The sequence below is a fragment of the Lissotriton vulgaris genome, chromosome 2_1 (genome assembly GCF_964263255.1).
Source record: "Lissotriton vulgaris chromosome 2_1, aLisVul1.2, whole genome shotgun sequence".
In the NCBI taxonomy this organism is placed as follows: Eukaryota; Metazoa; Chordata; class Amphibia; order Caudata; family Salamandridae; genus Lissotriton; species Lissotriton vulgaris.
In genome coordinates, this window is record NC_141687.1 from 960,923,248 (window position 1) to 960,950,279 (window position 27,032).

The window sequence follows — 27,032 nt, forward strand, 5'->3', positions numbered from 1 at the left end:
CGATAATGCTTCAATCTGCTTGGTACTAGGGCCTCTTCTCCTGAAAAATATGCGCTGTTTTTGACACATTTCTCTTGAGAGACTTTGTAACTTTTCTTACTATTAATGCTACTTTTATAACATGCATATTGATTCCACAAAATGACTGCATCTTGCAAACGTATTGTCCCTATTAATGGAGTATTCAGGTTAATTTAAATAATTCTGCCTGTTAACTCAGCCCCTTTTGTATATGTAAATTCTTTGCTGAAAGTTGGGCTGACCCAATTGATTGGAAAAGACTGGGCCTGGGCGGTAAACTCCAATCCGCCTGTGGAGTTTGTGGAGATTTCCCCACTCTGCGTAGAGCACGGAGCTCTGAAAAACTCTGCTAGGAGTACAGAGTAGAGTTTGACCTGTCTCATGGCTCGCCAATTTTAAGTTGACAAGCGTGAGCAAAGAAAAACCAATGCAAGACCACCTCCCAGCGAGATTCCTCAACGCAGGCGGTGACGGCTTTTGTTGAGAAACCTGCCATCGATGGGAACATCTACTTGAGTGACAGAAAGAAGCTGTGCCCCCTTGTACTGCGTGCGTGTGCAGTTCACACTGATTTCACAGCGCAGGACAAACTCCACACTTGGGGAACTCCGCGGAGTGTGGTGGAGTTTTTTTGTCACTTGCGAACTCTGCCCAGGCTGAAGTTTAGGATTTGGCTATTGTCAGAATCTTCTGAGACAGAATTTTTGTAAGGCACTTGACAACCAATCAAACATTAAGCTAAATAAGAGGGACTTTCACAAAGATCAAATATCTTCGATACACAGTGACTTTCAATCGAAGTCGCCATAGGCCCTAACAATTTCTGAAAATGTGTCTGAGATAAACAAATTTCCCAGAGGGTCAGGTTTGAAATCTGCCTCTTGTTTGCAAATGAAATTGAAGTATGGATGTCAAGAAGAAAGCGTCACCTCAGTGCAATATTCGAATTGTAAATAATGCAGATATATGGGATTCGTATTTGCATGATTCCCTGAGCATTACTGTCCATGTATCTAATTTAAAATAAATGGCCTTTGACGTAGTATACCTTCTGTATTGCCATTTTTGTGCGCAGAAGGCCCTGGCAAATCATTTTGCGGGCTGCAGATTAAGAGGTATTTCAAGCATAAGTTAATCAACTGGAGTTATTGAGCTTCTGCATCCAGAGAGATGAGACAAAATAAACCTAAGGTCACCTGTAGGCGCCCAGGAAGAGGGAAACGTAAATGTGATGTTTTCTGATCCATTCTTGTTGGCGATGTGTAATAATAATTCAGTTGTAGGAAGAAAAGAAAGGATGACTCTTGTACATATATATGGTTAATTTATGAAGCCCAATAGTAGAAAATTCAGGGCCTGAAGGCATAAAGGGAAACATACAGCCTTCTGGTATAGTCTGAAATGTTCCACTTTGGTTCAGGAATACAGCCAAATATTAGTTTACGGAGTCAATCTAGGCAGTGTGGTTAGCATAGCTACAAAGCATAAGTTACTTTGTATACATTGTATACACAATGTAGATCTATGACAAGTATAGTAAATATTTACATACATGTGGTTACAGTGTTAATATAGTAAGCATAATGTCAAAGACACAATTTACACAGTAGTATAAGGTTTTAGAGTTGGGTGGACGCTGCAGAATACCCTGTCCATAAAACCATTGGTCCCCTGACTGATTATGAGTTGGATGGACATCATCTTCTCGATGGCAGTGCCCCGGCTGCGTATGCCTATGAATATCCTACTCTGGTGCGGCGAGTATGGCCTGTTGGAGTAAGGATATCGGACCCCCGGCTCTGTTTAGAGCAGGCAGTTGGGTGTTTTTTTTCTGTACATCATCACCAGTAAACACCTATCACCATCTGAAAGAAAAAAATGAAAAATTAACATCACCTTCTGAGAGAAAAATCCATGCTGGCGATTCATGACAGCGGTTCCTATGACTGCAAAAAACAAAAAGATGACGGATGGAAAGCTTGATGACAATGGCTAAGATAATTCAAGCATTCCATCCGTCACCTTGTTGTTTTTGCATTTGATGCTAGTAGTGCTCCGGATATACCCAGACGTGATGAATGAGCCACTGGAGCCAAGCTATAACTGACTGAAGAGCCCATAACGAGGGTAAAACCAGTCCTGAATGGCGTACGCTCTGATTCAGGGAGGACCAGGCCTGGCAGTTCAAGCTGGACTGTTCCCATGAGGAGCAGGGTAAAGACTGATTTGCAGATGGCTAGGTCCAAACTGAGGTAGCATGGTGGGTGAAAAGTGATGGATTGGAATGCAGCCCGAGTGATTGCCAGTGGCTGAGATTTATTCAACCATTCCTTCCAGAGTCTTGCTGTTTTTGCATTCATAGGAAAAACACTCGTACATTTTCTTTTTACCTGTTTCCTCCCTTGCATCATTGTTTCTGAAAGCGTGATAATCAATCAATCAATCACGGCATTTGTATAGTGCGCTACTCACCCGGGAAGGTCTCAAGGCGCTGGGGAGAGGGGAGAGTTACTGCTCGAACAGCCAGGTCTTGAGCTGCTTCCTGAAGGAGAGATGGTCTTGGGTTCGCCGAAGGTGGGTGGGGAGGGAGTTCCAAGTCTTGGCTGCCAGGTGGGAGAAGGATCTTCCTCCGGCGGTGGCTCTGCGGATGCGTGGTACGGTGGCGAGGGCGTGGCTGGTCGATCGTAGCTGGTGGGTGGGCGTGTAGAAGGTCATGCGGTCATTGAGGTACTTGGGACCCAGGTCGTGGAGAGCCTTGTGTGCGTGGGTGAGGAGTCTGAACGTGATTCTCTTGCTGACGGGGAGCCAGTGCAGGTCTCTCAGGTGTCCGGTGATGTGGCTTTGTCGGGGGATGTCCAGGATGAGTCGTGCGGAGGCGTTCTGGATGCGTTGGAGTCTTTTCTGTAGCTTGGCTGTGGTTCCGGCGTAGAGGGTGTTCCCGTAGTCCAGTCGGCTGGTGACGAGTGCCTGGGTGACGGTCTTCCTGGTTTCTGTGGGGATCCATCTGAAGATCTTGCGGAGCATGCGCAGGGTGTTGAAACATGATGAGGAAACGGCGTTGACTTTTCGAGTCATCAAGAGGGAGGAGTCCAGGATGAAGCCCAGATTGCGTGCATGGTCCGTTGGCTTGGGAGCGGTGCCCAGGGCAGGGGGCCACCAGGAGTCGTCCCAGGCGGAGGGTGATGATCCCAGGATGAGGACTTCCGTCTTTTCTGAGTTTAGTTTCAGGCGGCTGTTCTTCATCCAGTCGGCGACGTCTTTCATCCTTTCATGTAGGCTGGCTCTGGAGGTGGTGGGGTCGTTGGTGAGGGAGAGGATCAGTTGGGTGTCGTCGGCGTAGGAGATGATGTTGAAGTTGTGCTGGCGTGCGATGGCTGCGAGTGGGCTCATGTAGGCGTTGAAGAGGGTTGGGCTGAGTGAAGATCCTTGTGTTTTATGGACAAGTACAAATCTCTACCAACCATCCACATCTAAACACAAGCAAACTACTGTGCAAAAACCGCTTAATGGAAATCTATGTGGGGAATCGAGATTAAGAAAAGCTTTAGTTTCCTACTAAGGTTCAAGGCATTATACAGATATCAATATGTTTTGCTTATTTACTTAGCTGAGAGTGACATAAAGAGCAGCATGGCACCTTTTGGATGCTTCAGAACAATAAAAAACTTGGATATAAAAGTCAACTTCGATCACTTGTAAGGGCTGTTATCGTCCCATATATGAGGTAGAAACATTTCCTATGTTCTTCATTTGCGACCCATTTTTTATTTGAAAAAGTTTGGTTTCTGAGATTTTCTGAACTAAATAACCCGATTTGAATGTCAAGGTTGTATTCTGGGAAGTCTTTAGTTTAGGCTTTGTCCCCAATGAATTCGCCTCAGTGAGGAAGCCTTTTAAAGGAGCATTGGATGATGAGGTATTCAGCTGCAAGAAAACAAAATTGCAGATGAGGCAAATCATAACATATATTTGTATATATGGATATTTGGATATCTTGGCGCTGAATAACAGAAGTTCATTTTTACACAACAGTACTCATTTTTATCGACCTTAGAAAGATGAACGCCTGAATGGACCATCCAGGACTTGAACCTGTCACCATGAGGTTGAACACAGGACCCTACAGTGGTCGTATTAGTCCACTAAGCCTTCAGACCCAGCTCAAAACAACTCATAAACTGGTGTCCTATGGGCTGCGCTATAGGAGAGTGCCTTTTCTTTTCTTTTTTTTTAATTGCCTCTGTCTTTAAAGGCTTGAAGTGGTTCTGTTGACACGGGCAGCTCTCTCTTCTGCTTCAGATGAGGAATCACACGGGTCAGGAATCCTCTTCATGGTTCATTTACCTTGCAATCAAAGTCAGCCACCTGTGGAGGAGTCAATCTCCTGTGTTGTTCCATGTGCAGCACTCAGGATGTCCCTGCGGGATCTGACCTTGAGGGAGGCCGTGCGCTCATTGCAATCTCAGGCAGTGTCTTAAGGGTTCTTGCAAGATCTGACAGCACAGGAGACCGGGCACTTCATGGTATCCGTAGCAGATCTTGTGAGGTTGCTGCAAGATCTCACAGGTCAGGAGAGAGAGTCCTTTATTATTTTCAACGCCAATCTCATCTAGTTCTTGCAAGGTATAAATGTGCAAGATATGTTTTTCGTTGTATCAAGTACAAGCCACAGAACAAGAGCACGCATCCTCCTTTCGATTACTTGCAGATTTATGGCAGCGCCTGTGGATTTTCACACCACATGAAAAGGGACCCTTCCCTACATCTAATGATGTCTGAAAGATCTCCCAGGGCTTGAGGAAGTGTTCTTTACTTAATTTAATGCAGGTCTGATGCAGTTCCTGTAGGACCCCACAGTGTCTTTCATTGTACGCATTCCTGACTTCTTGAAGTTATGCGGGATTGTCTGCTGCAGGAGGCAGCATCCTTCACTGGATCTGAAGCGGCCATCTTAAAGTTCCTGCTAGATCTTACAGCACATGAAAGGGGTAATCTTTGTATTGGTTGCTGAGTTTTATTAATTCCTTCAGGATCTCACAATGCATAAAAGTTAGATGGCCATTAGATGTACTGGCAGTAATCTAGAGCCAGGCAAATCTCCATTGCTGTTCCTGGAGGATCCAGAATAGGTTTAGCATATAGGTGGCCATTCCGACAACTTCTTCAATATGGATGCCCAGGGTAGAGAAAGATCTCTCAGTACACAGGGACATATCTTTGAATGTTGCTTGTAGCTCCTGCGTGTTCTTACAGAGCAGGAGACAGAGTTCCTTATCTTATCGAATATTGGTGGTTAATGATTCCTGGCCATGTACTTCAGAGAGCACAATGCACAGTTCTTTGAGCCCCTTTAGAGAAGACACTAGTCTGTATTTTGCTTTAAGGAATGACAGCATTTTGTCTGTCTAACTAAAATGTACGATTTATTATTTATATGCTTGATAGTGTTCATGTTTTATTTTGTAAACTGAAAACAAATTATGATTAAGTCAAAATGGAAAACACGTTGCTTCTAATAGACATTTGTAGAAGCTCTTGGGGGATTTGAAAGACTTGGCCATATTTTCCATAATTCTCTTTGATGCAGCTGTCAAGGCTGAGCCTGTTTCTAGTGACAGGCCCTACCCAACTTCCAATGCATATTGAGTGTGGTTTCTGCAGGACCTCCCAGTACAAAAGATCCTACCCCCACATGCTTCATTTGTGAACTGTTGAGGGTTCCTGCAATCTTCTCGGTCTGTGGACCACGTCCTGTGTCAAATTTAGTGCAGAGATTTAGGAGTTTCTTAAAGACCCTTAAGTGATGGAGGCAATCCCACAGATCAAGTGACAGGGTTTCCTGTGGGCGTTTCGAGAGCAGGAAGCAAGCTTCCTCCTCCTCACATCATGCTGCTTGAGGTTTTTCCTGCATTCCCCTCAGGTATCTAAAATAGGCAAAGAGCCCATTAAAGGCCTACGCCAAATGCAGTGGTCTTTAACAAGAGAGGGGGCCTTTAATGGCCAGAAGAACCTTAGAGGGCAGAATGTTCTAATTTGTAAAAGAAAGGCCTCACGGAAATCCCCTTGGGCTCCATGAGGCCTCTGTTCACAGCAGCAGCCTTGAACAGACATTGCAATGTTGGAGCACAGGGCTTCCATCAGGCATTATAGCACTCAATTGTTTTCAATGGAGCTTCCAACATTCCATTGTTCTAAAACACCCTTGCTGATATACTTACATGAAATACAATGAACTGAGTGTGACTGTTCAACGAGCTGCCTCATTTGGCTGGGGCTGCCCTTTGCAATGAGATCTCCTCGGACTGCCACTCTGGTGTAGGGAAGACCAAAGGTGATCATGAATGATGACAGGACCCAGGTAAAATGTTCTGGCTATCCACACAGAAAACCGCTCATTAAAATACCTGGCCATAATGGTAGCAACATCTCACTCTCTATACACTTTTGAGCTATTAGACTCCCAGCAGCCTTCTATTTGTTTCTGAGGAGGGAACACCAAAAAGTTTAAACTACTGAAAACAAACAGGGCCTGTAGTTATTTCCAGTTTTAAATATGACGTAAGCAAAAAAAATTTAATTTACTAAAATGATATCTGCACTATACTCACTTTTAGGGACTTTCAGCACACCCTCTTCATCCATTGGTATGTTTTATGTCATTCACATATTTCTTCTTCACACTGAAGCATAAAGCATGGGGCAATGGGTCAGCCATTGGCAAATTTTACTGCGAGCGACTGCATTCTGCTTTTTCATAAAAAGCACATCCACACACAAAGTAGTTCCCGTCAGTGCCACAAATCACAAGGGCAATGTGTGCTTTTTGAGACCCCAAAATATTTCTGCTTTTTGGCATCTTGTTCCATAAATAGTTGTGGAGCAGGCAGATTGCCGAAAAATAAAGATTTACAAAAAAACATGATTAAACAAAAGAAGCATTGGCAAAACCAAGAGACTGCCAAGCACTCAACTTTGCCAATGCTTGTTTTTCTGTCACTTTCTTCATAATCCCTGAGTCCAAGAGTAGCAAGGTCAGCATTAAGGATAAACCATGAGTAGCAACAACAGTGCAAGGGGTTGGAATTGTTAGGCAGGAGAGCAGTGCTACCTCTGGCTATCCTTAACCCCTTCCACGCTGATGACGAGCTGGGCTCGTCATGGCGTAGCCTCCTCGCACGCTGATGACGAGCCCAGCTCGTCACGTAAAGTGTGTTTTCGCAAACCCCAGCGTGTAAGCGGAATTCCGCTGGCGCGCATGGTGTTAATTGGCGAACATGGATCTACATGGGCCATAAGAGTACATGCACTGAATTGAAACCATTTCCATAGTCTGTGATTCGCTTGAAACTCCGTTAGGGATTTGTCGATTGTAGACCAATGTTGGACGCCCTAGAATGAACTCTTCTAACCATTGCTCCAGGCTGGGTGGAACATTCCCTCTGAGCCGTCTCATGTACTCATCTGAGGCATAACATAAATACGTTTGCCATAGAACCAAAAGTGGATTATAGGATAGCTAGAACAGAGGGAGGTTTTCAGCACTGGCCCATATATCGGCTGGCTAGGGTGGGGCGGGACCTAGGGCTGAATCTGCCCCTTGCTTCTCATACGTTTCAATGCCTAGGACTAGCTGGAACTTTCCTGGTTTCCCTGTACGCCAGCCATCTTTTATGAACTGGAGCTGTACAGCTCAGCAGAGATGTCAGCTCAAAGCTGTCACACGTCTTGGCAATTACGCTCTAAACGGCTGCGTTATTAAAATAAATGCCCTTGAGTCTTTTGTGAAATTACACCAGAATTACTGCTTAGCACTGATGACTGAAGGGACTGGAGCTATGACATTAGAGGATTGTAGAAGTGCCAATGGGCACTGACATATTGTTCTCCCACTGAGTGGTGTCCAAGTGCGAAAGTGGTGCGGTGCAGTTGGGGCAGGGTGATTAAAGGCATTTGACGCAGCTGCGCACCCAGAACTAAATAGAGCAGGGTTGGACAGGCTTTGTATGAAGCAGGGAAACCCCCAGGAAAGGTAAGAACAAACAGGCTGATTGTAGGGGTGGGTGGACCGAGGGATCATCATCTATCCAGCCTGGCAAAGAGCTTTGAGGCATCACACACAGTTTTCTTGTAAACACATACATAATTTATGCCCCCCCCCATCCCAAGTCCTCGTGGAGATGCTCAGACTTTCTATAATTTCACTCAATACAAGAGGTGTGACGCAGCAGCTAGAGCGGCTGACTCCGGAGTGCGGGGCTCACGGTTTGATCCTCGGTGGCAGCTCAGCTCAGCATCCTGTGACTCTGTGCAATAGCTCACTTAATAGGCCCCCAGCGCCTCGAAACCTTTAGGGCTGATTAGTTTGCGCTTTAAAAATACCGTATTTATTCACCCAGCGCCAGATGCTGCTGGTATGAACACATTTTCTGGCTGCTTTTAGTTCCTTGTTCACCACCGAGAATATCAGGAACTCTTTCTGCCTTCCTTGAGCATTCCCCGTCACAGTAGGGTATTTAATTCCACACCCGACAGCGCTACAATACCTCAGTAATGATTAATTGAACACTACACAAATGCCATAGTATAACAAAACTCCTGATGATAATGGAAAGCCATTTGTATAACCAAAATCATAGAAAACCAAGTCCCAACCTCCTCCTCCATGGCTTTCATCACCCAACTTTGATATATTTTGTCTATCACTTGTCCCCATAAACTGGCTCTCCCAACTTTCTAGCCGCTCCCCCTCAAATCCTGACTTACTGTCTGGCTGCCCAGTCAAATCCTGACTCTCTGCCAGCACCCAGCTCAAAATCTGACAATATCAATTCTTTGCCGACTTCCCCTGAAATCTGGCACTTTCAACCCTTGCTCCCCTCAAATCCTGGCCCTGCCAACTTTCTGCCAGTCACCTGCAAATCCTGACCATGGCAACTCCCTAGCTGCCCCCCTCCAATCTGCATCTTGCCATGGTTCAGTCTGCTCACTCCCTTAAATCTGGACCAAGCCATATCTGCGCTTACTTTCCCTCAAATATTGACCCTATCAACGCTCTGCCCCACAAATATAGGCCCCACCAACCCTTTTCCTGCTCTCCCTTCAAATTCTAACCATGTCACTCTCTTCCTGTTCATCCCTTAAATCCAGGCACTAACATTCTTTGCTTATAGCCCACCTGCCCCCTCCTCAGCCCCTTTTATCCTGGTTCACCAACCACATGGTTGCTCCCGCCATCAAAGTAATTAAATGGCACGATCAGTGAAAGCAGGAGAAGTAACACAAATTGCATAAAACTAAGCTGTGTCCTGCCTTAAATTTATCATTGTCCATAATATGGGCCAGGCTTGTTTGCACTCCGCCACCTCAAATGATTTGTTGACGATGATTGGTCTAATGTTCATTAGTCTCACTAGTAAAAAGCAAGGTGACCCGGTGCTGAGACACTAACAAATAAAAACTACAGAACAGACATGAAATAGTACTCTACCAGATTTTTACATCCTTGCTAAAAAAACAGATTGGTCTGGAGCAACTTCAGGGTAAGAAGAGGAGCATTTCACGACTTTTCTGTGATCACCGAACTACCCCTCATATGTGCCCGCAGAGGAAGGGGTGGGGCAGAGGGACAACTCGCAACACTTCTTCGAATGATCTGAGAGACCTACCAGGCATATGTTGCTGGAATCTAAGGCATTAGAAGGCCAGGCTCAGCCCGTCAGCCTCAAATGGCAGTAGACATCTTGACGCATCTCTTACAGTGTTTCATCTATGTCAATGAATGAGGTTAGCAGTCTAGGTGATTTAACCCCTCCGCTGCGCTGAACGTTCCGCGCTGGTACTGAACGTTCTATTGCGCGGGCGGGGCCGCGACGTTCAGCGGACGTGCGCAGCCCTACCGAGGTAGTGCACGAGACATCCGCTGAACGTGCGCCGCAGAAGCGTCCATGATGGGTTCGGGGAACCATTGGCTAGCACAAGCAAAATTCCCCATCACAAAATGGCCGGTTAGCACGCTGTAGAAGACAGCCCCCGATCAGAGATTTGAGTGCCTGTCGCTGGGCCTGTTTTGTGTGGGGCGTGCATGGTGCATGACTTGTTAGCAGCTATTTATTTTCTACATTGTCAGATTCGTGCATTTGATGGAAGATGACTTTAGCAAACCTCCACTTAATTCCACACATGCTAAAAACATAAGCGCCGAGGATAATTTGCACATGCATTGACAGTGAATTCTTAAGAATTCTTAGAAAGTGACAGGAGAAAGCTGTAACTCCCCCGATGTCAGTAACAAGGGTAGTTTTAACGTGTAGGACTTTCTAACGTTCTGTATACTAACCTGTGGGTCATTCTGATTTAGTGACCGAGGTAGGAATATGTCTACAGATCACTAGACATCTCAAACACTGCTTTTTGTTTGGTTTTGGTATTAAAAACCATGAACATGTTTTAATAAAGCTCAACGGTTGAAGCGTTCACGGTTGAGACCTGTGTCTGAGCGAAGGTCACAAGTTCAGTTCTTGACATTGTAACTCTGCCTGTCACAAGCTAAATGCACTTCTGCTAGAATGGGTGACAACATAATTGTTTACAAAAATGTTTCATGTGAAGCACTTTGGATAAAAGCATGCAATACAGGAAGGTAATTATGACAAACTAATGATATATTCTCTCCACCATGAGAGTGTGATGCTTTTGTTCCCCGCAGGAGATCTTTAACTCGAGTCAAAGAACATCAACATTGCCTCCCTCACCCCCTTAAGAGTTATCCAAAAACTGCTTAGATCACCGGTGTGGGGACCAGTCTCACCTCCTTAAGGGACGAAGGCAGCACATCGGTGATGAATGGAGGGCGGGCCAAAGGCGCCAGTTCTTTGCCCAATCAGAGTTCATGTAAGAGCAACCAGAAGCATTGATAATGAAATTTCTAAAAGATTTCTAAGCCTTTAGTAAGACATAGAGGATAAGCACCAAATGTACCTCAGTAATCCAGTCTTTATTTGAATGCATATGTGTAGTACCCCATTGGCACCCGGCATGCAAGCTTCCTTCACACTCATAGAACAGTCAGTGCAAGCGTCCTTTACTCATGCCGAAGGGTACAATAAAGGCAGCAACACTAAAAGCTTGACTCACACAGAATAAATATTTTCTGGCTGTGTATTAGCAGTGCAAACTTCCATCACATAAAAAAGGCATCGTACTCTGTAACAATACCAACTTTGCTCATAGAAGGAACTGTTGCGGCTTAGGTCACCAACCATTCCACATTTTGCAGGTTTGTCCTGCAGTCATGGTTCCTGCCCCACTGCCCACCCAGGCACTGCTGGATGCGCGGTGCCCAGTATTTTAGCTCCACTCACTTTTAACCCTCTCAAAGGACCAGCAACTACCACTCAGCCATTTGTGAGGGGTAAAAGAGGTACCATTGGTGGTTGGAAGGGGGAGCTGTAGAACAAGAGGAGTCCTGAAAAGTGCAGCTTCAGCAGCTCGTTCGGCGATTGAGATGAGAATCCAGCCGCATGCGAAGTAACTGTCCTGAAGTGTGAACACTGAGGACCTGCCCTGGGAGTAGGCCTCGGTGCTTCTGTCTTCCATTAAGCCTGCTTCAGAGAGCTGGTATATTGTCAAATCAGTGGACAGATGCGGAGCGAGAGTATGATTTACCCAGGATCACAGTTTGTTAAAGCAGTCCTGAGGCTGTGGTAGACTGTTATTGCTGCAATTACTATAGATTTGCCATTATATTGTATTTTGGGGCATATACCATGTCACTGAACACTTCTCCTCTGCCCCTAATAATAGCCAGTCAATGTTGTAAAACACTTGATTACTAACAGCTTTTACATTGGTTTTAAATATGTCACATCCTGCCAAAGAGGCAGCAGATGAACAAGTTAAAAAAGGGACTGCCCAGGAGCAACCAATTTGGACAAATGGGAGGCCAAGATTAAAAATCATGTATTCTCATTCCACATTTTCAAATAGTCCACTAGACCACAACTGGAGCTGCAGGGATGCTGATGCTAGGCCAGTGGGCTGCCCTTCCCAGGGACATGTCACTGTGTTGTGGTCATTGCCCGGCTTTGGAATACAGTGTTTAAATCCAGAATATGTAGGTGAAGTGGTAAAGCTGAGTTCAGATGTCATATATCCAAGTTCCATGGCTAAAACATACCTGCTGGAACAAGTCCTGTGGCATTAGATGGTTATTGCGCAGTATGTGTGTTAGATAGTCATATTTACCTTTTGGTGTTTCAAATCTTAAGACTATATCATTCCATTTAAATACCATTGTTCTCCATTTTATAAACTTACCTCTCTCAAGTAGCAAGAGTGAGCAGTCAAGCCTTTCTCCTAGAGGTGCTACTAGTACTCAGATTGGGTAAACTCATTCTTCACTCCGATTATAGCTTTTACAAAGGCCTAATTTATAGGAGAGGGATTTCGAATTAAATTCCAAAAGTGTGCAATGCAACTCATAGACCCCCTGCTCCCCAATGAACCTGTTCTGATGTGTCCACATGGACAAAGTGTCCCCGCGAGTGCAAAGTGTCCCCATGGATGCAATGTTTCTCCAAAGTGTGAAGTGGCCTGCAAAGTGATGATGGAAAGTTAGCCATCCTAGTGGCAGCAGAGACAGCAGCAGTGGAATGGTCACAGCCTATCTTAGCCGTTGAGTTGCATATCATGCTCACCACTCTTGTAGCGACCGTGAATGGAGATGTGGACCTTCGATAGAGACTGGCAAGAGTAGAAGAAGGACACACGGACATACTAGATAGGAGCAGCCATTGCTTGTATGAGCGCTGCACACTCACCGAGTGCTCTATGGTACTGAATGCGTGTGGAACCGTACAGCCCAGGAGCAGTGGTAGAGGAAGCTGAGGAGGTCACCAGAAGCAAGGTGCTCATGTGTAGCAACATGCCAGGTGGCTCTTGGAGCTGGAGGGCACCACAGAAGATGTAGCTGGGGAGACTCCAGTCCGACTAGGTCCACTTTGAGGAAAAGTCTACTCATAAGCGCCGATCGCACCTCTGCAGGTCATTTGGATCTTCTGTCTGAGATGGACGGGTGGGTGGCAGAGGCCTCAAACAAGCAGCATATTTGTTCTCATGTCAGTTGAGCTTGCCCAGTGACAAAGAGTCACTCAAAAAAGAGACAGCACCCTTGCTCGCGTTAGTGTAGCCCAGCCACTGATATGCAGGCACCAAATAGAGAGTGAGGGATCTCTGTTCATGCTACTGGAGACTTCTCAAAGATTAACATAACATGCGACAGCTAAATACTGTATGAGCAGCACATGCCCTGGCCATGACCAACAGCCTATGAGCAACTGACAAAAGCTTCCACAGCCAATCAAACGTCTCCTCACTTTGTGTCTCCTAATACAATATGCAGTGCTTACTTTGTAAAACAAATAAGGCGAGGGCCCTTGTGTGGAGCCCTCTAACTTGCACTACGCATTGCCCCAACCACTCTTGCCAATGACAGAACCAACGTAGCTACTAACCAACACACTCCTACAAGTGTGTCAATTAAGACTATCACTGGACCTCAAAGCTATAAGAATGGCTTAGGTGACAGGTATTAGCCATTTTTAATGTATATTAAATTATTAAAAAACTGTTGTTTTGCTCATTTGTAAGTAAGATAGACAGCACCACCATGTGACAGACTGTCATAAAGGCCAGTGTCGCCAATTAAGTGCCAGTCCTTTGCACTGGAAACCAAATGCTCAAATTAAGCACTGACAGTATGCCTCCTCCTCCTTGGTTTGCTTTGAGCACATAGGTGCTTCAGCTCTTCTATCGATAATTACAGGACAAAATAGGCAAACTAAAGGATGTATTTTCAGCCCTGCATATGTCTCAACATCTTCCACCGGTTTTCAACATTGGTTAATAATAATCATATTGTGTATCAAAAGGCTGAACATATAAATGTTATGGTACACAATAATATAAGTACCACACACAAGTAGTGAAACCTAAATTGTCTGACACTCTGCTAGCAGGAGTGTTCCGCTTTCCTCGAATGGAATAGCTGCGGATGCCCTATTGATGGAAAGGCGACATTTAAGATGCAGGTGAATGTATCAGCCAATCACAGGGAGCTGACATAAATGTGGAAGCAAGAGGTTCAGTCCTCCATGTTTGCACCTATGTACTATGTGGCATGATGTACTCCTTTGCACTGCATCTATCTCTATGACAAATCCTGCTACTTCTCCTCCTATTGGCCATTGAGACATGGTCTTTTAATACTCTTTAATTACAAAGCACCCTGGTAAACATAGATCTGGGCAATATGGCCAATTTGGCAGTAGGTATTTGACAACGGCGCTGGAATGCTACGAGTTTGGCGCAATGCAAGATAGTCCTCCCTCACAGTTTGCACGCTTGATCTAACAAACCTGGAGGCAATCAAAACTCATCAGACTGGGCCACATGCAAATTGGAACTTTTCCCAGCAGATTATTCCTCCTTGAAAACCTAGTTGACTTGGTGTGGAGTCTCAGCTGGCTGTAGTTAGCATGCTTTTTCACTCAGTATCCAAACTGTGGAACCAACTGGCCGCCATTTTAAAATGACTGTAGAGCTTCAATAGATAAACTGCAGGTGGATGAATTCATAGCCCCGGAAGCACATGGTGGGCCATTTCAAGAGTTGGGGTAGACAGGGCCTGGCAGATGTACTCAAGGTGCTGGCAAAGACGCGCCGCCTGGCAGAAGCTGCCTGGATGCGCTGCGTGGGTGTGCGCAGACAGATGGATTGACAGCGCTGATTATTGCAGCTCACTTGGTTGTCGCGGCAGCCTTTACTCAATCAATTTTTCCCAGGTCCGCACACCATCAAAGGAAATATCATTTCAGGGAGAAAGCAGATTTGCTACATCTGTCTGCATTAAGTTGTCGCTTAATGCCACAGGAAGGGCCTTTTCATGAATAAAATGCAATTTTACGGTGTCCTTAGAAGAACTGGTCGATTACAGGGACCAGAGCAATCACAGCTGTGTAAGTGAAAAGGGGGGTTTTATTTCTTTTGGTGATTCACCTCAAGGGCGTGCCGTCCGTCCAACTATTAACCGCTCAAGAGAAGCTTTTAGAGTGAAGGATGACGGGAAGGGCGCAAGCGCACTGGCCTAGAATGAAACAGCTGTCACTTTTCTCAGCAGGTCTGTGTTTCTTAAAGCCTTCTGTAGCTGCAGCAGTCAGTGGCATTACATCTGAGTTACATATCTCTTGGTCTGACCCAGTCTTACTTACTTCTTTATGGATGCTAAGGCTGGGCCCGAGCCCTATTTGATTGGTTTATGGCTTTCATCTGTGGGCACGCCCATGGACGTCATTTAGGGGTCGCCAGAAGTCGCAGCTGTGCCACTTCCGTTACCCCAGGCATTTTGGTGGATCAACGCCCATGAAAGGACTAGGGTGACCAACCGTCCGTAAATTTCACGGACCGTCCGTCATTTTAGTATGATGTCCCCAAGGCGTCCGTAATTTGGGGATCCCAAATTACGGACGCCTTACAGACATCATACTAAAATCGAAATGGGAAATCTCAGAAAGGAATGCTGTTCCCCACGCGAGAGGCCCCAGGTGAGTTAAAAGGATTTCACTCGGGCCTCTCACTCTTAACTTTTAAACTGAAGAGGCTGCCTGCAGCCACCCCTCCTGGACCTCCCTTGTGCATACTGTGGAGCGGCCCATTGTCAGTCTGAGACTGCAGCTGATTGTCATTCTATAAGTGCTAATGGGCCCAATTGCTGTGACAACATGTGGGGTGCCTTCTCCTGCATGGGACTAGGGCAAAGCATTCTGCTTTTGTTTTGGCGCCATGCTGTAGAAAATACAAATAAAATAACTAACACCGTTTTCACTGTACACAGATTTCAACATACAAATAAAAAATACTATTTATTAATGTTTATTGTTACTAGCACAAATCTTGATTGCAGAAAGGGCCCGATGTGCTTTGCAAAGTTGCGCGCATACTGAAAAACTGTGGAGTGCACGATTGGATCAACCTTATATAAACTTTTTTGACTCGTATTTATTTTGATTGTCTATTTACTTACTTATATATTATTGTGCCACCTCCTCTGATATGTCTGTAAAACGTATGTTTCGTCCCTAATTTTTGTCCTGAATTTCGACCTTCTGTCCTGAATTTTTGTCCTTAATTTTGACCCTTTGTCCTGAATTTTTACACTGACCGTCCAGAATTTTCACCCTGCCAGTTGTTAACCCTAGAAAGGACCCCTTTGAGAAAGGAGGAGAGATGCCAGAAGGAGCGCTTAATCTGTTACTGGAGAAGATAAACAAGCTTGTTTTGTTATAAGGTATTTTCTGAAGCGCATGTACACCGAGACCTCTTGGAGCTAATGGAAATGATTTCACTGGAGCAAAGGCCCTCTCAACAATAAGGGCTAATGGTGGTAGCTTGAATGCAGCTTTAAAAAGTCGTGTTTTTACTGTTTTGTAAATAAAGAGGGGAGGAGGTAAGCGAGTGAGCGTTCGAAAGGAAGATTGTTCCCTATGAAAAGGAGAGATGTGATTGAGTAGAACAGCAGAGGCAGGAACCCCTCTGCAATGGGCCAGCACAATGAGTGTTGTATGTTCTGTAGTGGGTGGGAGTAGGTGTCAAGGGGGCCTCAAAACCCTAAGCACCTCACCCCTCAGTTCTCTTAAAGGATCACACTCTTTCTGCTTTTAAGGTCACAGGTCTGGCAATAGCATGCTTGCAACCATGTGCTTGAGTGTGCTTTTAGGATTGCTACAATGCAAACATTCTTTGATAGCATTCTATGAAGTCCTTCAAATATTTTGGCTAGAGTGGTATCATGTGTTTTTAATTTCACATATGGGTTTTATTGTAAAATTGCTCATATAAAATGCCGCAAAGTCTCACGAGCTAACCTAAGATGATTGGCTTGCTTGCTACGTTTCACGCTGAATATTCTTATTGTGATGCAATGAAAGGCAGTGTTTAGTTTAGTTTAGTTTACTTTTGCATTTCTAGCGCGCAACAGCTACCCACAAAGGGTGTCCCGGGGCGAGTGTTACATATTCGTTTTGTCTGTTCAGTCCCCCAATCCACCACAACAATTTTTGAGCTTGCTTACAGTAGCTGGCATTTTAAAGAACAATCGTGAGAACGTGTATCACTTTGGACGAGCCAGATAACATAATTTATTTGCAAGGGGAGGTCATGGCATGAACATGTTTGAAGACGATTGGCCAACCCTGGCTTTTTTGTGTTATACATCTGCTCTGTTTGCAAACAGTTGAGTGACTTTATGAGCTCATAGCAGAAGTGGCACACTACTGTTTGCATAACTTATTTACCCCATATGCATAGTAGGAGGCGGACATTCCTGCAGGATTAAAATGTGGCACTGTGCACTCTTCGGGAGCATGCCATCTTTTAAAAAATATCTATAGTTCATTGATTGGATCAGGAAAATTTATGGATGATATCTCAATCTCAAGCAAAGTTGGATGTTCTGGTCACACCTGACCAATCATCGAAAAGAGGGATTTGAGTTCAGAGAATGCTCTTTTCTTTGGAAAATAAGGGAGAACTTTTTTTAGAACAGAAAATGCCAATCGTGCCTGATCCTTTCAAGATCAGATATTGTTGACTGCAGGAGCCCAATAAAGATGCAAGATCTGAGTGGATAATGTACCTGCGGGCCAATCAAGGCTACTTCTGTAGATCAGAGAATGTGGACAGTTTGTGACAATCAGCGATGCAAGGTCTGAAAATGTGGACCCTGTTGACCTATCAGACAGACCCAGGACGGAAGAGGGCAATGCACACTGCTGGCCAGCAAGGGCATATCCTTTAGAGTGCAGAAACTTAGAAAGGAGACTTTTGAGAGAGCGGGGGAACTAACAGTATTTTAGATCCCGCAGCCGCAACTTTGAGAGACACCCTGAAGTAACTGAAACTGTGGCATGCAATCTCCTCTGTTATAGCTGAATCTGTCTTACAGAAGCGCCCGCATCTCAAGAAATCTAATTTCCAAACAAGAATGTCCCCTTCTGGGACTCAGTGGTCCTCGGTACCACCTGATATAGAGTGGATGCTGCCAGGTTGATGGCTGTGATGGTCCGCCCTGCACTATTCTGAGGCTGCCAGGGACGCGAGAGCTTGCCCGGCGGGAGAAGGGGAGAAGGGGATGCTGTAAAGGGCTGTGGCAGATTAAGAGAAATCAGGAAAGGCCCAGACAGGCCTGTGCCTGTGAAACACCACCAGTGGTCCTTCATATACGCTATCGTTTATACCAGAGCCTAAGACCCTTTGTTCCAAGGGATGTCCGGCCCAGATCTAATTCATGCATGTCTTGATCACGCCTGCCAGCCACCTCTGCTTGACTTTACTTGGCATACGGCCTTGTTTATGAGAAACGTCGACTGGCTGTGCCTGCTGTTAATCAGTTTCTTGCATGCTTATCTATCAGCCAGGCACCAGACTGCTCAGTGGGAAATTATTGTGTGCCAGGCATGTTTTCCACCACCCTTCTTTGAGGCCAGTCCTGCCTCCCACCTATGGTAGTTATTAAGTTGGTTTTCATGCCATCTCTCAGGTCCGCATCAGGTACTGCAGTGGGAGATGTGCACCTTTGTGCACAAAGGGGTGTAGGAAGGGGGGTGCGGTGGGTGTGGGCCGCCCCGAGTGTTATCACTTAGGGGGGTGACGAAATGGCAAAAATTGTGTTTTAAACACATATTTTTGCCATTTTGTCATCCCTCCTCAGTGATCACACTTGTCAACCCCGGCTTGACAAAATGGCAAACATATGTGTTTAAAACACATATTTTTGGCATTTTGTGAAGCCAGGGGTGACAAGAAATTTTCCGCACTAATGCCTAGATGTATGAAGCCGTTTGCGAATCGCAAAGGCCGAAATACGCCGAATTTTGGCCTTTGCGAATCGCAAACGGTCTGTTTGCATGTTTTGGCATGCATCAAAAATTCGCAAATTAAGGAATCGCAAAAATTTGTGATTCCTTATTTTGCCATAGCATTTAAGGAATCGCAATTTTGTGATTCCTTAAATGCTATGTATGTAGCAGTTTTCAATTGAGAATTTTGATTAAGAAATCGCAAATTACCACCAACTTGTAGTTGATGGTTACCACCAACTTGTAGTTGATGATAATTTGCAAATTCTTTTAAAAATGCACAATTTGGCATTTTTGAAGGTGGCATGTGATGCGCACACATGCCCATAGGGCATGTATGTGCGTCATATGCACACACATGTACATTTCAGGGGTGCAGCAGGGTGTCCTTGAGACACCCCTGCACCCTTGAAATTAATCTCAATTTGCGATTAGCAAATTGCGAATCTCAAATAGAGAATTATTTCACAATCATTCCTATGTGCCTCCTGGCCCATAGGAATGAATGGGAAATGATTCCTTAATTGCGAATTTGCAAATTGCGAATTCACAAATAAGGTAGATTAAGAAATCGCAAAAAAATTGCGATTTTTTTAAATACATCCCATTTTGTGATTTCTAAATAGCGATTCTTTAAAAATCGCTATTAAGAAATCACAAAGGGGTATGTTGATACATCTACCCCTAGGTACCGCCTGACCTTGCTCCGCCACTGTGTTCCCTTGCTTCAGTTCATGCCTGACAGGTGCCGTTGATTTTTCATACATCAGGAAATGTTCCATTTTCTTGGGGAGTCTAATCTCTTTGGTAACGAGCCAGGATTCGTATGCAATGCATTGCATGCCTGTACATGTTGAGGAACCGCGGGCGAGACTAACATTTGCGCCAAAGATTAAAACATCAGATGGTGAAAGGCTGTGACCTACTCTCCTACCTTCAGAAAAGATTGCCTTTCATATTAAGATGTGTGTCCATGCCCCTGCTTGCACTTTAAGGAGCTCAACTATGCAGCCACCACTGCTGGTTTAATGAAGGAAAAGACATGGAAACGATTACACTAACAGGGACAAATGTCCTGTGTTTGTTTCTTTGTAAAGGTAGAAGAGGGCCCTGGAAACTGGCAGGAGAAAGGACAATCAACATCACTTCGGTATATATCAAAATGGGTTGAACCGGATGCCTAGTCGCAGCAAATGCGATCTGAAGAGTAAACTTGGTTTTGTGGTTCCACCAGCATGGATAGAGTGATTCATGGAGACCAGCTTCTTGCAGACCGCTGGCAAAACTTGTAGAGACAAGCATTAGAAATGCAATAGGTCTCGCAGCATTAGAGTTAGTGCTTTTAGAATTGTTAATGGGTTTTTTTGTAAATCTTTAGCATGAGGGTGAGGGTGAGTGAGGGTGAGTGAGGGTGAGGGTGAGTGAGGGTGGGTGAGTGTGAGTGTGAGTGAGGGTGAGTGTGGGTGAGTGTGTGTGAGTGTGGGTGAGTATGGGTGAGGGTGAGGGATTGAGGGTGAGGGGTTGAGGGTGAGTGAGGGTGAGGGGTTGAGGGTGAGTGAGGGTGAGGGGTTGAGGGTGAATGAGGGTGAGGGAGGGTGAGGGGTTGAGGGGTTGAGGGTGAGTGGGGGTGAGTGAGGGTGAGGGGTTGAAGGTGAGTGAGGGTGAAGGTGAGTGAGGGTGAGTGTGGGTGAGTGTGGGTGAGTGTGGGTGAGTGTGGGTGAGTGTGGGTGAGTGTGGGTGAGTGTGGGTGAGTGTGGGTGAGGGATTGAGGGTGAGGGGTTGAGGGTGAGGGGTTGAGGGTGAGGGGTTGAGGGTGGGTGAGGGGTTGAGGGTGAGTGAGGGTGAGGGTGAGTGAGGGTGAGGGGTTGAGGGTGAGGGGTTGAGGGTGAGTGGGGGTGAGTGAGGGTGAGGAGTTGAGGGTGAGTGAGGGTGAGGGGTTGAGGGTGAGTGAGGATGAGGGGTTGAGGGTGGGTGAGGGTGAGGGTGAGTGAGGGTGAGGGTGAGTGAAGGTGGGTGAGGGGTTGAGGGTGATTGAGGGTGAGGCGTTGAGGGTGAGTGAGGGTGAGGGGTTGAGGGTGAGTGAAGGTGAGGGTGAGGGTGAGTGAGGGTGAGGGGTTGAGGGTGAGTGAGAGTAGTTGAGGCTGAGTGAGGGTGAGTGAGAGTGAGGGTGAGTGAGGGGTTGAGGGTGAAGGTTTGAGGGTTGAGGGTTGAGGGTGAGGGGTTGAGGGAGGGTGAGTGTGGGTGAGGGTGAGTGAGGGTGAGGAGTTGAGGGTGAGTGAGGGTGAGGGTGAGTGAGTGTGAGGGGTTGAGGGTGAGTGAGGGTGAGGCTGAGGTGTTGAGGGTGAGTGAGGGTGAGTGAGTGTGAGTGAGAGGTTGAGGGTGAAGGGTTGAGGGTGTGAGGGTGAGGGGTTGAGGGTGAGTGAGGGTGGAGGGTGAGGGGGTGAGGGTGGGGGGGTGAGGGTGTGAGTGTCTGATTGATTCAGATGCACCGTCCCTCACCACTCCCTTTTGTACCACTTATTTGATAACGGCAAAAGTGCCAACAATGGTCCCTTCACTACAGCTCTAGGCAGAGCCTTGGGGTGATGACGGGCCACAGAAGGTCCCCAGGAAGCTGGACTTTTAAAGAATACATCCAGGAGTCGGCCGGCAATTATTCATCTGTCACCTCCTGCTGTACAGCATTGGTCTCCGTAATGCTGCAGAACAGCAACTGGAGTGCACGCAGGGGCAGCCACAGGTCTGCTCAATGCTAAGCAGACATTGAATCCGACTGGCACTGCCAGACCAAGCCCAACGAAATAATTATTAGGGGGTGTACCACTCCATCCTTGCTTGTGACTGACGCGGAAGACCAGTGAGTGAAGGAGGCGACATTCTGAAAAACACCCGGACCGAGTATCCTGCTGGAAGGCTCTACAAATACCATCTGGGAATGTTCCAGAAGGGAACATGAACAGAATGCCTGGGACCTTATCTTCGTTATTACACGGACACCCAAAGAAGTAAATGTAATAATGAGTGCGTATATTGTCCATTATCACTCAAATATGAAAGCCAAAATACAAGTGAGTAAATACACAATTGCGGCTATTAGGTGGAGTTGGTTACGAGCACAACACATCGAGGGCAGTTTTATGTCCAGTACTGTGTACTGGGCTAGGCAGCAAGGCGAACGTCAAGTCTGTGCTTTCATTTATTCCTCAAGTGCCCACCCTGCCAAGTCTGTCCTGGGCCTGTGCCTTCACAGCCTGCCTGGCCCAGTTCAGCAGTCAGCCCTCTGCTGCGGATATCTACCGGGAATCTCACACGCTGCCCCAAGCAGGCGCAGTGATGACTGCATTAGAGAGCACGGCAGTGATTGGCCGAGTCATGTCAAGAAGACACCACTAATAATGTAATAATAAGCAATACTCATTCACCATGCCTGAACCAAGGTGAGCCTGCATGTTAACACATACCAGCGTTCTCTTACCTAGTTATATTCATTTTGAACAGTTATCAGGAATTCCGACCGCAGGTGAAGAAATGTATAGCCCCGACCCAGTGCAGGGGCAGAGCAGCAGAAACCCCCGGCACAAATTAAGCCCTGCCTGCAGACAGACTCCTGCTCTCCTCTTATGAGCTCCCTCGAGAAACTAAAGTCCAGAGGTCCATCAATGTTCAGTTATCTGCCACTGGCTGAGATCTATCCGGGAAAGAAGCCTCACAGAAACGGATCCTGTAAAGCGTCATGTGTTTAACGAAGGCTCAAGTGGGCGCTGGGATTGTGCTTGAAGAGAAGCTCTCAGCCTCCTGCGGGCCCCTGTGTCCGGTTCTGACACTCAGAGCTCGGCTGGTGTTATTGAATGGAGTGGGGCAGAGCGGGGAGTTTGTTGGTGAATGGTGATGCTGTCGGAGGTAGCAGTCGTCGGGCATGCAGTGGTTTACGTTATGGTATAAGGGGGGTGGTTAGGGGCGGGGTTTATAAAACCATGCCTTGTGGAGTGCTCAGCCTTTCATCCCCGCTCTGCCCCCTTTGACCGGATCCCTCCTCGTCAGCTGCTCCGACCGGGCTTCTGAGGTCATGAAGATACTAAATTGCTATTTATGGATGCAATTTACCCGAGTTCAAGTGACTCGGGCTGTTGTCCGGATCTTGGGAAGATCACTCTAGTCCCGTGGTTGAACGCTTATTAACCAGACACTGTAGAGAACAGAAATATATTTACAAGCCCCCGAAGCACATCATGAAATACTGTGTGCGTCTCTGTTTGTGGCTGCACATGCTTGTCAGGAGCGGTGCGCGTGGTGAGATATGCATCAGCATCTGCTTGGGGTACAGCGTGTCTTCCTTCGCACAGTCTGCCGTGAGTCACACGCTGCGCCATGCGGCCCGTGGGCGTCTCGTGGGATCGGCTCATTCCTTTTCAAGTCACTGTTTTAAGGGGGGTGATTAAGCACTGGGCGGTGTGTGCAGCCCCGCTCCCCTTTGCTGAGATGTATGTGAAAGTCTATGGCCACACATTGTTCAGCCTGTTTCTGAAGGCTCCAAATGTTGGCAGGAGTGAACGCGTCAGGGAGATAGAGGGACCACCCCCAAATTATTCTGAGATCAACCCTGCCCCAGCTTGCTCAATGAGAATCGCCTCCGAGCTACTAATATTAGTGGTGTCTTAATAGCGAACATATCACGAGATTACTTCAGTGGAAAGGCTATTTAAATTACCAGCAGTGATCACCTTGGTGCAGGGTTTCCAAGAGTAATGAAAACAAGACGGAGGGAAGAGAGGGGAGGGGGGAGGAGAAGTGCGACAGGGGAAATGCGAGACGGCGGGCAGGGGAGGGGGCGGAACGGGGGAGGGGGCGGAGAGGGGAGAGGTGCGACACGGCAGGCAGGCAGGGGAGGAGAGGAGGAGGGGGGAGGAGAGTAGGGGAGGCACGGCCTAGCGGCCGTGCAATCAAGTAGTGAGGGGGCGGAGCTGGGGGAGGCTGTGGAAGAGAGTAGGCAAGGCGACACGGCGGGAGGGGGCGGAGCGGGTAAACAAAGACGGACATGCACGCGCCCGTGACTTTTAAGGTCAATGCGCATGCGCATAAGCTTAATGCGCATGCGCATTGACCCTAAAAGTCACGGGCACTGCAAGGAATCGCCACGATTCCTTGCAAGTTAGATAAAGAGTCGATGAGCCCCTAGAGTCTCGCTTGCTCGATGCGCATGCGCATCGACAGGCGAGACCTAAAAAAAGCAAGTTACCAACAAACATGCCAATTTCCTGTGAGTGCAGCATTATCTGTTTCCCAAACGATGGTGAAAGTTGCTGCTTGTGCGCTGAATGGGAAGACCATTGGGCGGTTCCTGGGTGAGTAGCAGAGAGTGCATGGGGTCGAGCAGGCACGCTTTGCCTGCTTTATGAAGCACAGATGGTTGCATTCTGGGGGGATGTCAGCTGAGCTCATTGGCCACAGTTGCCTGCGCAACTACAAACCAGCAACCAAGTACGATGAGAGTGAGTTCTGAGGATTTGGAATAGATATACATTGGTGGAGCAGTGGGGTGTACCGGGATTTGTGTTCTGCTTTGTTGTATAACTATTTGGGGGATTTTCTTTGAGTGCCTGTGTGGTTGAGGCCTAGGGTCTTCAAGTTCACTTAAGCTTTAGTGAAACCCAGAACAGACACTTCTTGGCAGGTGTGATCAGGTCCCTAGGTTTTCCTTTAGCCTCCTTTCCTGGTTACAGTGAAAGGTAACTACACTGGGAGAATTTATGTTAAGGCACAACAAAGTAGAGAAAGTCAGTAAAGTCAAGATGGGAGTTTATAGTAGTTCTGAATGCTACCGATTTACCTTCTGTGAGAAGAAAAGGGTCATATACAGGCATCAAATGTCCCAGTTGAACTGAGAGTGGCCATTACATTTTTACTTTGGTTCTTGAGAGAGTTTACTGTCGAAGCCAATAGAGGTTGTCAACAAAGCTAGTGTTGCTTTTGTAGTTTAAGAGCAGCAAAGCTTTGTTAAAAACAGTTTGTTTGGAGATTTCAGGACTGTAGGCAACACTGATTTTTAAATACATACCTCCAAATCTAAATCAAAAGGGCATCAACAAGGTCTTCTTGGTTATGGACAATAATAGCTAAGTGATGATTCCAGGATTGAAGCAACTGTTGAGAGACATTCAGAGCTGTGATCTGCTATAGTAGATTGGACTATAGCGGGTGTGTTAGCAGGTAACTGACTGGCTGTGTAAAAAGCTGAGCCTTCACATATTTATTACCCTTATGTTCATTCATAGATGCCACCTTATACTAGTTTGCAGCCAACTGTGAGGCTTATGGTTCTGTTGCATGGAGGAAAGCGTGAATAATTTAAGTTATTTTGAAAGAAATACTTAACTCCCTAAATCTAAAATATGACGCAGTGGACACTGCCCAATACTACGGATGACTACAAGCTATCTGCAACCCAATAACACTGAAGCAGAAGTTATCTGCAAAAAAACAGCCTCACCATGCACCTCTATTTGCCACTATATATATAGTACAATCTTTAACGCTGCAGCGTAACAAAAAAAGTGTAAATAGTTATTCTAGACCCGCCATACATTGGAAACATCCTCAGCAACAAAGTGACACCCTCTTCCATTTCTGTCTGTTTATCTTTCTCTTCATTCAAACAAATGTCTTGCCACCTCCTACTCAATTTCTTTCATCATCACAATTGTCTTCCATGGCACTTTGCTACCCTACCCTCTTCCTGATCGTGGCCTACTTTATTTTGTCTGCGAGCAGACAGTACCAGGAACTACCAATGACATTTTAATCTTTGAATCTGTCTAACCATCACACCCTCGCCCCAGACACTTGCATTCAAATCCTTGTCACGTGTTGTAGCTAGCCGTTGTGCTCCCCGTGGCGGTCCCTGCATTTGCTGCCCGTCGGCTGCATGTAAGAGCAGGAGGTGGGGGGGGTGGGTGCTGGTGATTCCCGCCATGGGCGTACCGCATGGCCCCCAAAACTCGTACCACCTAGGGTGGACCACCTCAGCCCCCTTGCTACGCCACTGTACGTGACATCATTGTATCCACCAATTCTATGCAATCGTTAATCTAACGATTGTTCTCTGCCCTGCAGACCGCTCACTCTTCTTTATAAACACCAGTTTCATCCATTCCTAGCCACCACTTCACTCCAACTCATCCCTATAGGCAAGTATGCCTGAGGACGTCCAGGGCCGGACTGGCCGTTGCAGGCACTGGGCAATCCCCCGGTGCGGCGTAAGGGTGGGGGCCGGTTTTGGGCCCCTGGGGGCCGTTTTTGTTACAGGGCCGTTTTTGCAGCATAGCCTCAAATCCTCTCAAGCTCAAACAATCGTGCTTTAAAACCATGCAAACTCCTCTTCCACCTACATGGCACTCCCTCTTGTGAGTCGTCTCGTTCATCAGCACTCCTAGCAAATCTTGACCGGGGTGTCCAACCTACTGATTACAGTAGCACCGCCTCTACTAACACCTTGAACGCTGCAGGGAATATTTCCTCCGAATGGTAGGTGTACTATAGATGTTTGTATTTCATTGTATCATATCATTTTGTCTAGCACTTCATACCCCTGATTTAAAACTGAAGCAGTTCCTGCTGATCAGGTAAGGGTTTGCCCCATTCGTTAATTATGGTCAATACGATGGGGGGTTACATTGTGGACTATGTGAGAAGTGTGGGATGTCGTTGAAGTGAGTGTAGAGAGGTACTGCAATCGTGTTGTGGTGAATTTGTCATTGCACTAAGGACACAGTAAGGCATGGAGTTAATACTGAGATAGAAGGTATGGCAGAGAATGGGTTTTTAGTCTGTACTTGTAGCAAGCATTGGGTGCGGCGTCTCATGTTCAGAGTGATGCTCTAATCACATGTTGCAGCTGCAGGATCACATTAAGGTGGTTTTCACAAAGATACATCTGTAGATTTACTGTGTGTTACATCTAGTAGAAACTTTACACTCTTTTGCTAATCACCATTTTGAGTTTTAAAGTTACACCCAGGTGTAGACGTACATTTTTTTTCACTCGCCTGGTGGGGCCTCCTATGCCAGGAATTACTGGTGTAAAGTTACTACTCGTAACTTTTC